Source organism: Globicephala melas, chromosome 12, assembly GCF_963455315.2.
Source record: "Globicephala melas chromosome 12, mGloMel1.2, whole genome shotgun sequence".
Classification (NCBI taxonomy): Eukaryota; Metazoa; Chordata; class Mammalia; order Artiodactyla; family Delphinidae; genus Globicephala; species Globicephala melas.
Window position 1 is genome coordinate 82058610 of NC_083325.1, and position 11352 is coordinate 82069961.

General features: G+C 47.6%; 1 protein-coding gene across 1 annotated transcript in view; it reads left to right on the top strand.

Moving 5' to 3' along the window:
* E2F6 (E2F transcription factor 6) overlaps nt 1-4220 on the top strand; it is a 51007-nt gene extending 46787 nt beyond the window's left edge. The window contains exon 13 of the transcript XR_011377892.1: nt 959-4220. The gene's annotated coding sequence lies outside the window, so the exon portion shown is untranslated. The remainder of the gene's footprint in view (nt 1-958) is intronic.
* The last annotated feature ends 7132 nt before the right edge of the window (nt 4221-11352 follow it).

Consider the following 11352-nt stretch of genomic DNA (forward strand, 5'->3'; position numbering starts at 1 on the left):
GGATGTCCACTGCGTGTTTTGTGTGTGAATGTGTGGACAGTTATAAATAGGCATGGAAAAACACTAGGGCTGTGAAATCAGCTGGCAGGCGCCCTGGATTTGGACCCCCAAATATAGTCTGCTGACAATTTGCCCCAGGCTTTTTTTTTTTTTCCACACAGTTCATCATTTCGAACGTTCTGAGCAACCATCGTGAGTATTTGGTCAACAGTACATTTTTTTCCGCTTTGTCTTTTGGCCAGATATGTGGCTTTTTCTTTCAAAAGGAGTAAGAATCTCAGGCACAGATGAATATATACCCTGGCACTTGGCTATAATACAACTCTTTATAGGCGATCTGTCTTATCTCCATGGGATCGGTTTAAATCTGGAAGCCTCTGGAAGACCTCCATCTCACACTTGTGCTCCCACAGCTTCTCCTGAGGCGAAGTCCCAGAGGGAGTGGGCCACAGACATTGTTTTCCGTTCAACAGAGCCAGACAGAAAAGGGGTGCTAATGAGGAGTCTCTTGACAGAGATGAGCTCTGGGGAGCCTCCCTTCTGAGCTGTCTGGCGACTGCCACAGAATGTCACCATGCGTGCTGCAGCCCCCTGCCTTTTCCCAGCGTTGTCACACTGTTGTGTCACCTGTATTTCTCTCCCTTGCTCTCCCCTTCTCCAAAGCCCACACAGCTTTCCATGGCCAGCCTCACTGCTGGATTTGACATGTCTGACTATAGCTAATTCAGCCATTTCCCAACGTAAGGTTGGTCTATGTCCAAGAGGTGCACTGAATCGCAGCGTTTGAGATCAGAACAGACTTTCCCATGGGTGCCATGTAATTAATGAGGGTTTAGATTCCTAGGCGAGACCGTAGAAACCCACGTAACCCCGCTGTGCTAGTGATATCGTGGGTGAGACTTTGGGGTCAGCTTTGGAAAGGAAACAGACCACTGAGTTACTGTTGTTTTTTCTATAGCTCCAGGGTTATTGACTTCTGATTTCAAACGACGTGGGACAGAGATCTCTGGAGCACACAGAGGCCACTGATTAACCTTGCTAATCCTAGTGTCCCTCCCTTGTCAGCCTGGTGGAGAGAATGTGCTGGAAAAAAGGGACAGTGGAAATACTTGATGGATTAAGAGGCTGGACCGGAGCGGCAAGGAGAAGCCCTCAGAGGCACGCTCCTGTTCTGAATGGGCAGAGAAAACTAACACCGTGCCCAGTAGGGCCACCGTCCTCACTCTCAGCTTGGGGGCAATCCCAGCCCACCTGGCCACACATACTCCGCTAGCTATTTTCTTTCTGCCCGGAGCTTGGAGCAGCCTGAGTCCATACCAGCTCTCGCTGAGTCAGACTCCACCTACCCTCTGCTCCCACGGGAGGGCCTCTGGGGCTCATGTGGCTTCAGCCAGGGCCCTGGGCTCTGCTCTCTGCAAACACAGCCCAGAGGCCGCAAGGGCACGGCAGGGTCTGCCCAGGAGAGGGAGCTCCAAGGGGCTGAAGCCCAGCCTTGGGCCCACTGTGGTCGTCTGTCAAAACGTGGTGGCAGCAGCTCTGAGAATTGTGTATCTCGGTCAGAATTTCATCTTTCAGCAGCACAGGACTTTGCAACAAAGGACACCAGCTTTGCCAAAGAGTGAAGCCTCAGTCACTGCTCCCGTGCTGGAGAGGAGAGGGATCAGAGGAGATCTCTGGGCAGGAACAACTTTATTACTATTATTACCTTTAATAATTCTAATAATAGAGGTACTATTGTACTTTTTATTCCCCAGAATATTTTCACCTATATTGACTCATTTAATTCTTACGATGTCCTTCTGAAGTAGGAAAGGCTGGGGTATTATATTCTCATTTAACAGGTGGAGAAACTGAGGCCGGGAAAGGATTGCTGACTCCGTAGGATCACACGGGAAATCAGACATGTTTCTTAAACTAAAAGGGATAGTAATAACAGCTATATCACCCAGGCTTCCAGCAGGAGACAGATGGCATCCTTCAAAGAGGTGATTCATGGGAGTGTAATAAAGGGGCTATTTACAAAGGTATAAGCAGGGTCAGCGAAACCAGGATGGGAAAGTAAAGCATCCCGGGGCCAGCCAGAGCAGGAAAGCCCCTGCCACCCATGAGCCTGGAGAGGCAAAGAGAGGGAGCCGTTACTGGAATTCAGTGAGAGCTGTGCCGCAGGAGAAGGCCACAAGGCAGGAGCATCGCCAAGCCCGAGAAATGAACACCCTATGGCCCTGTCCTCCCACCCCCTCCCATTTCCTGTAGGTGCCTCCCGTTGGCCAAACCCAACTGGAGGCCAGAGCAGCTATGCCCGAGGATGCAGTTCATGAGGTCAGCCTGCCACAGCTGAGAGCCAGTGTCCAGTGCTTGTGTAGGTACAAAATCAGTGCTCTCGCCTGGAGAGGAAGGAGACAAGCCGTGAGCCGGGGCACGGAAGAGCTTTCCCCACACAGCACGTTCTAATATGGCGCTCCGAGCATTCTGAGAATTCTAAGTTTGAACCTGGCCGTCCAGGTTACCAAGATAAGTTATTTAACACTTTGTTGGCTTTGTTGATAAATTTCAAGTATTTATTTTCAACGTGAGAATGTGGACCTCTATATGTAAGCTTGTCCTGGGCTACATAAATGTTAGGAGTGGGCCTAGAGACACATTTGGTTTGGGTTAGTGGATCTATTAACATGTTTCAAAATCACTCCCATTAAGTTATTGCCAGCCATTCTGGGGGAGGAATGGCCTCTAGGCATCCTCTGAGGACTTGCTGTGTGGACCCACCAAGCATCGTAACAGAAAGTTGCAGGACTAAAAGCCATACTGTGAAATGAACACATGCTGGCTGCAAAAATGTGGCGCTGTGGAGAAGCAGCAAGTCAGAGTAAGTCCAAGGGAAAGTCTTCCCATCATGAATGCATGAGATTGCAAACGGAAAACTTTTTCCTTCTTGACATCTACTCGAAACTATCAATCATAAAAAACAAACTTGGATTAACTGTGCGAGAGAACAGACCGAATCAACTTTATAATCTCTCTATAGAAAATGTTATAAAATCATTGTCCTATAAAGAGGCTACCAGTGTACACAGCCCCAAAAAATGTAGGAAGAAGTATTATAGAAGCATATGTTAATTAATGAAATAGGTTATTTTCCTGGATTTTGTGATGTTTGTAGTATTTGCGGTTTTTCTAAAAACTTGTCATTTGTTGTGACTTTTTTTTCTCCTAAGTAAACACTTCCTGTCATGTTCAATTTCGTATTTGTAAATTTTTATTCTTCTTCTTGAAGAGGCCCCTCCAAACGGAATAAGCTTCAGGCCCCACAAAACCTGGACCCACGCCTGAATTAATATTATGATTATGAGTCCACGCGTTATTTCATCCCGTCTGTAGGGTGGACAAGATTGCCCCTGTTTTACAGCAAAGAAAAATGCAGTCCCAGAGACGAAGTTGCTTTTACTCATTCTGATTCTGAAGGCCTTTCTCTCTGGATTCTGAGCTCTTCAGGGTCCTTGCCTCCGTCTGTTTGTTCTTCCTCCGACTGCTTCTACCACCCAAGTCCCAGTGGGGAGAGGCGGAGGGAGACTAAATTGGAAGATGAGGCCTCTGCAAATCAGCCTCTGCTTGGAGGGCTCTGCACGTCCCTGCAGCAGCCGAGGGCGGGGAGACGGGTTGCGCCTGGGGTGGCAGCTCAGGAACTGGGCCAGACAGCTTTAGCGGAGGACAAAACAGGGGCAGTTAGAGTTTCTGCATCCCAGACCAGGACCCTAGGCCTTCAGTTAACTGCCGGTGTGGCCTAACCCTGACGTCACAGAGTCAGGGAGGAGGCTGGTGAAGGATGGGATCGGGTGTCAGTTCTTCCTCATTTCCTGCAACCGTCAGGCACAGAGACGTCTTTGCTGCTTAGAGCCGGGCCTGCCTCAAGTTTAGGATGGCCACTAAGCGCACCTGATTTGTCACGCATCTTTGGCTCTGGGCCCCTGGGCTGTCCTTTGGCTAATCAAGGCTGTTTGAGAATTAAACGCGTTGCCTCTTAGAGCAAAAGGAACCTAATGTCATGGAATCCAGTGATTCTGGGTTCCACCCTGAGGGAATGGAGAGTCAGTGAGGACAATAGAATGACTTTTTTCCAAAAGCTAAATTTTTTTTTTTGGCCACGTGTCTTGCGGGATCTCAGTTCCCTGACCAGGGCTGGAACCCATGCCCCCTGCAATGGAAGGGCGCAGTCCTAACCACTGAACCAACAAGGAAGTCCCCCCAAAGCTAAATTATACCCAGTTTAAACACTGTCCTTTTGCCTTAGATTGAGTCCTTTTTTTTTTTTCGCTTTATTTGTTGTTAAAATTTCCTGTATGAGATGATGGTGATGGTGATCATATTTGCTAGCACTGCTTGAGTTCTGCCGTTGTGCTGGGCCTTGTGCTGAAAGCTCTGCGCAGTTTGTCTCATTTCGTCACCACAGGGGCTGAAGAGACAGATGCTATTATATATTTTTTTGATTCAATAAACATTTTTATAGAATTTTAAATCATTTTTTACCATTACTAAAAAATATATCGTTAAATAAAGCGTTTCAAAGTATTTTTCCATCCTTTATTCTTCATTGCCCTTGATTTCCTGTGACCAAATCTTTTTTAATTGAAGTAGAGTTGACTTACAATGTTGTGTTAATTTCTGCTGTACAGCAAAGTGATTCAGTTATACGTATGTATACATTTTTTAAAATATTCTTTTTTTTTTTTTTTTTTTTTTTTGCGGTACGCGGGCCTCTCACTGTTGTGGCCTCTCCCGTTGCGGAGCACAGGCTCCGGACGCGCAGGCTCAGCGGCCATGGCTCACGGGCCCAGCCGCTCCGCGGCATGTGGGATCCTCCCGGACCGGGGCACGAACCCGTGTCCCCTGCATCGGCACGTGGACTCTCAACCACTGCACCACCAGGGAAGCCCCCATTTTTAAAAATATTCTTTTCCAGTATGGTTTATCATGGGGTATTGAATACGTTCTCTGTGCTGTACATTAGGACCTTGTTGTTTAATCCATCTATATGTAGTAGCTTACATCTGCTAACCTCAGCTTCCCACTCCATCCCAGCTCCCTCCCCCTTGGCAACCACAAGTCTGTTCCCTATGTCTGTGAGTCTGTTTCTATTACATAAATAAGTTCATTTGTGTCATATTTCAGATTCCACATATAAGTAATATCATATGGTATTTGTCTTTTGCTTTCTGACTTCACTTAGTATGATAATCTCTAAGTCCATCCATGTTGCTGCAAATATCATAATTTCGTTCTTTTTTATGGCTGAGTAGTATTCCATTGTATATATGTACCACATCCTCTTTAACCATTCTTCTGTTGATGGACATTTAGGTTGTTTCCATGTTTTGCCTATTGTAAATAGTGCTGCTATGAACATAGGGGGTGCGTGTATCTTTTTGAATTAGACTTTTGTCTGGATATGTGCCAGAAGTGGGATTGCTGGATCATATGGTAGTTCTATTTTTAGTTTCTGAGGAACCTCCATACTGTTTTCCACAGTGGCTGCACCAACTTACATTCCCACCAACAGTGCAGGAGGGTCCCCTTTTCTCCACATTCTCTCCAGCATTTGTTATTTGTAGAGTTTTTAGTGATGGCCATTCTGACCGGTATGAGGTGATACCTCATTGTAGTTTTGATTTGCATTTCTCTAATAATTAGCAACGTTGAGCAGATAGATGCTATTATTAATCCAATTTTACTTCCAAAGAAACGGAGACATGGAGGTCAAGCTGGCACGCATCCTGAGGGGGGACGTCATGGAGTCAGGACCTCAGCTTGGTGGTCTGGTTTCATTGCACGCACTTCACCATCACACCGTCCTTCCTCTGGAGATAACACAGTTTTTAAATGTTTATGTCCTTAGCTTACAAAATAAAAGTCTGGCAACCTAGGTTGGAGCCTCATGTGTTTTAAAGAACTTGTACTGGCTTGGAAATCTGGATGTCTGAGAGCCACTGAGCTAGCCCATCTGCTTTATTTGATAGGTACCAGGAAGAAATAGTTGAGTTACCCAATGTCACCCAGCAGGCTGGAAGTAAAATTAGACAAAGAGAAGACCTGGCCGGGCAGGTTTTTGGCACTTGTGGGACATGAAAATTTAGGAATTTCCTTTAAACTGGACAATGGTTGACTAAAGGAAAGGCAGCCTCTAGAAATAAATTCAGAAAACAATTCTTGTCACCTGTGTTTCCCCAGGGACATCCTGGCTTTGACATTGTATTTGTACACAGCTCCAGGAATGACTCCACATTCCTCAACAGAGCGGGAATTCCCGGCTCTGGGCTCCTACTGGATATGCTGCCTCACAAACAACACAGAAGTGTCTGCAGGCACGCTCTCCCCTCTCCCTCTGCGGGGCTTTCCTCCCACTCCAAGAGCTGCTTTCCACTTGGCTGTCTCCATGGTGAAAGTGAGAGAAAGAAGGAGCTTAGACGGTTTCCATGGCAACCGCAAGGGAGAGCTCATTTCCTTGGTGATGATGAAGAAGGTGAGGCAGTCAAGCTCAGAGTATCTGCCCCTCCCCAGCTCCCACCCTGCATAGGTCACACCAGGGCTTCCTGGATTAGGGCCTTGCAGGGCAATCATGACAATCTGACAAGTGATAGACTACCCAGGCCAGGCTCTGGGTCCTGGCAGACTTGGTTTGGGGCATATTATTTCATCCTTTGAGCTCTCAGTGGCCGCATCTGTAAAATGGGGCTAATAATAGCATCAACTTCTTAGGGGTGTGAGGAAATAAACGAAAGTGTCAGTAAAATGTAAGCGTTATTGTTGCAGGGTAACTATGATTGCCACACACTAATAACCATGATTATTGCAATGCAGAGGGGGAGGCACGTTGGCTTTAATAAGACCATTTTCAAGATGAGAAAGCTGGAACTCAGGGATGAGGAGTGACTCTGCCTTGTTAGGAGTCAGTACTAGAGTGAAAGCCAGCTATGTGGGCTCGAAATCCAGTGCCATTTCCACTCCCCCACCCTGTCTTGTACAGGCAACACACCGACCCCTGGCTGGGCCTACCCCCCTTCCCTGCCTCAATCAGAGACCCTGGAAGCAAAGCGTCCAGGCCCTCCTCCTTCCCTGTGTCACTGACGGCTTGCACCACACGCCTGGACCAAGTGAACACAGGCGTCTGGAGGATTGTCAAAGCAATTAATAAGCAGAAACCAGGCATAGTGAATTAATTTACTGAAGTCTTCCCATCCCATAAATTACAGGGAATCAGTCTAGACTAAAGTCTGGGCTGCCGATGACTGACAGAATGTTCCAGTGTTTCTTTGAATGGTTTTGGCATCACACAGCCCCTTATGGCATTCCTGAATCATACAATGTATGAATTATTAAGGTTTTACTTGTGTAATCTATTAGTTATTTAGACGATGATACATTGTTCTGGGAAGACTATTGGCTTTAGAACTAACCAGATTTGGAATCAAATCCTAAATTGTATTTTTTAAAAAAAAAAAAAAAAAGAAACTGAAAAGACAAACAAAAAATCTTCAATTCTACTACTTACTACCAATGTGGTTTTGGATGCGTTAATTAACTTCCTGGAGTGTCAGTTTCCCGTTTTCTAAAATGGGCCTATAATACTATCTCCTGACAAATTGGTTGTGAAGTTTAGAGATAATATATATAAAACACCTGGTATATAACAGTCATTCAACCACTGATAGTGTTTCTTATTGAACACAGAGATTCTCACCATCTTTCACAGTTGGTTGTATTTTCACCTCTCCTTAGTCCTCCGTTAGGCTGCGTGCTCATTGAAGGCAAGACTGTACCTTCCAGGGTTCTGCACCAAGGTGAGCTCAGGAAAGGTTTGCGTGGTTGCCTTGGATGCAATGCAGGGGGAGTAGTGGGGTTTAATGACTTTAGCCAGAAGCCTAACCATCATTACCCAGGTCAGAGAGCAAAGTGAGCTGCCTAGCTAAAAGCAGCCACAGCGTGATCTCCAAGGCTGGCTGGGAGCGCCCACTCTTTGGTCTGTCGATCACATCCACAGGGTTGGGTTCCTGCAGCAGGTTTGCACTACATGTTCCTCCCTAGTATCCTTGCCTAATTGCATCAGAAGTTAATGTGTGACCAAAACCTACCAATAACATTGTATTTCCCTGGAATTTAGGATTGGGTCCAAGAGAGTTCAGTTAGAATCTTAGTATCTTGATGTGGTGAAATGTAAGCCCTGCAGTGGACAATCGGCAATTTGCTCTCATGCGGCACCTCATCCAGAATGTGCACACGTTCACATGTGCAGAAGCATGCGTGCATCATACACACGCACACATGCATGCACGTGTGCACACGGATGCACGGATGCAGAATCAGGGACAGAGGTCCCAGATCATGCACCTGAGCCCTTTCTGGGTCCTGGCAGCATTTCTGACCTTAGGTTTGGTGAAACACATTCAAATAAATTTCCCCTTCTGGCTTCGGTTGTTACTGTTGCTAAACTAAGTCATTATTTCTGTTCTTTGCAACCAGAGAATCCTAAATGATGTACTTCCTTTCAGCAGGGAGACACCACATGGAGGGCAGGGCGCATGCAGTGATACCCTGAAGGAATCCAGGTACCCAGGGTCCACGCCTCAGGCTTTTAAAATAATAAAGTCACTCCCACCTGCTGAGCGAAAGGGTCATAAATTTTGTTTGCATCTCGGATCCCATCGAGATTCTGCAAAGGCAGGTAGGCAGCATCTTTTAGGAGCCTCAGCAATTGCATCTACTTAGTTACTGTCTTTCCCAGATGCCTGATAAGCTCGCTCCCCTCTTGGGGCAGAAGAGACTTGGAAAGATGAAATGCAACCCCGTACTACCTGCCAAGATTTTGCCTAACCTACCTGTTAGGTTTTCTAACTAAATTTCGCTCCTGTGGAGGTAGGGAGTGACGCTTCCCTCTGTGCTGGAAGCAGTCCAGTGACAGCCTCCATAGTCAACGAGAAAGTCCCAGTGTTGTGGGCTTGCCCCAGAAAACCAGGCTCCCCACCTGCCCCAGAGAGTGAATTCAGAAGAACCTGAGAGAGTGCCCAAGATAGGGCACACTCAGAAGCCAGGGCCACGCCAAGGTTTGTGTGGTTGTGTAGCTCGGAGAAGAGGAGCCTCCAGGGTGCCGGGCCACTCCTCCAGTCGCTGAAGTTCTGTCCTGTAGAAGAAGGGGGAGGTGGGTGCTGGTACAGGGCGGGTGCCCTGGAAAGCAGACTCAGCAGAGTGTGCACACAGGATGTTCGTTGAGGAGTGTCGTGGAACCATCCCCCGAGGAGGGGAGAGGAAGGAAGCAGGGCTGTGCAGGGGGAGAAGATGCGGCCTGACGGTCGCCTTGTCACCTCCACAGGGAACACGGGAGCCAGGATGACTTTCACATTTGTCTCCCTCGGGACTGAGCTGACCAGGCCTTTTTACTGTCCCCGTTGGATGCAGCCGTCACGGCAAGTGGAAAACCTTGAACTAGCCAGCTCTCCGCCGCTGAAGCAGACCCTGAAGGGGCTGATGGCTGAGGTTTTTTGAAGACAGCACTCCCAGCAGCTGGGGAAGCGAGTCCTCCGGTGCAGGGGGTCTAGGTGACACATCATGGTGTCCACCAAAGGGACCCTCGCTGCAGAGGGCGCACTAGGAACCAATCAGAGCAAGCTACAGGAAACCAGATTCTAGCGCAGTATACTGTGTTGGGGACCCACCCGCTCCGCCTCTGAACCCACATTTATGAAGCACCTACATATGCAGGCCCTGTCCTCACAGAATGTGGTCTAGTAATTCCAGCACAGAAGCGCTATCTTACTGAGTGAGAGACATTAGCCTGCAGAGGCGCAGGAGCTCAGGGTTTAGCTGAACTAAGAAATAAAATTTTAGCAAGTAAAACTGTCATCACAAATTGGCTAGGCAGCATTGAAATAGAGAAACGAGAACAGAATGCTGGCCTGGGAATCAGAAAACCTGGATTCGAACCCAGGCTCTGCTGGCTGTGTGAACTTGGTAAAGTCTCTAAGCCTCTCTGAGGTAAAGCTGAAAACACCTGCTTTGCAGGGCTGACGCAAGGTTAAAAGGCTAACACACATGGCAGGCACCACCGTGACAAAGAGCCAGGACGCAGTGACGTTTGTTTGGCTGGCTTGCTCTGATCACCACTCAGCCACCACGAATATTGTAAAAGTTATTGTTCTCACCAGAAGGGCCATAAACTGTTTTTTATAACCTAACGAAGGCCAGATGCCAGGCAGAGAACCAGAGAGCCAACGTTCAGTTCCGAAACCTCTGGAGCGCACCAGTTGCTCGGTGTCTGATGATTTCCATTACCCACGGTCCAGGGATAGGGGAGATTTATACACGTTATGTGGAGTTCTGGTTCAAATATGGCCGAGCTCTGTTGGGACTTAGTCATCCTGACACTGGCCAGACAGCATCCTTATGAAATCGGATAAGCAATTACTATAAGCAATTCCAACACACACACACACAGAGTCTTACAATAGACAGATTTTCACAGATAACCATCTGTGAAACCAGCAGAGGCTCAGATTTAAAAAAAAAAACCTCATCTTGAGGATGAGACAGAACCATCCACAGCCCAGATAATTAGGAGAACTGAAATCATCTTTGCCACCCAAGTTTGCAGAGTGTGGGAGGCGGCAGAATATTTTTATTCCTGCTGCCCTAAAACGCTGTGCCATAAACAGAACAGCTGGAAAATCCCAAGAATAACAGCCTTATTTTTCCCCCAATTTCTTTTTCTTGCAGTAAAATTTATATAACATAAAATTTACCATCTTAACCATTTTTAAGTGTACGGTTCAGTGGTATCACATACATCTATAATGTTGTGCAATCATCACCGCCATCCATCTCCAGAACTCTTTTCATCTTGTAAAAGTACAACTCTTAAACTCATGGACTTCCCTGGTGGCGCAGTGGTTGAGAGTCCGCCTGCCGATGCAGGGGACGCGGGTTCGTGCCCCGGTCCGGGAAGATCCCACATGCCGCGGAACGGCTGGGCCCGTGAGCCATGGCCGCTGAGCCTGCGCGTCCGAAGCCTGTGCTCTGCAACGCAACGGGAGAGGCCACAACAGTGAGGGGCCCGCGTACCGCAAAAAAAAAAAAAAAAAAAAAAAAAAAGTCTGCCTGCCAATGCAGGGGACATGGGTTCCAGCCCTGGTCGGGGAGGATCCCACATGCCTCAGCGCAACTAAGCCCGTGCGCCACAACTACTGAAGCCCGCGTGCCTGGAGCCCGTGCTCCGCAACAAGAGAAGCCACCGCCATGAGAAGCCTGCGCACAGCAACAAAGAGTAGCCCCCGCTCGCCGCAACTAGAGAAAGCCCGTGCACAGCAACGAAGG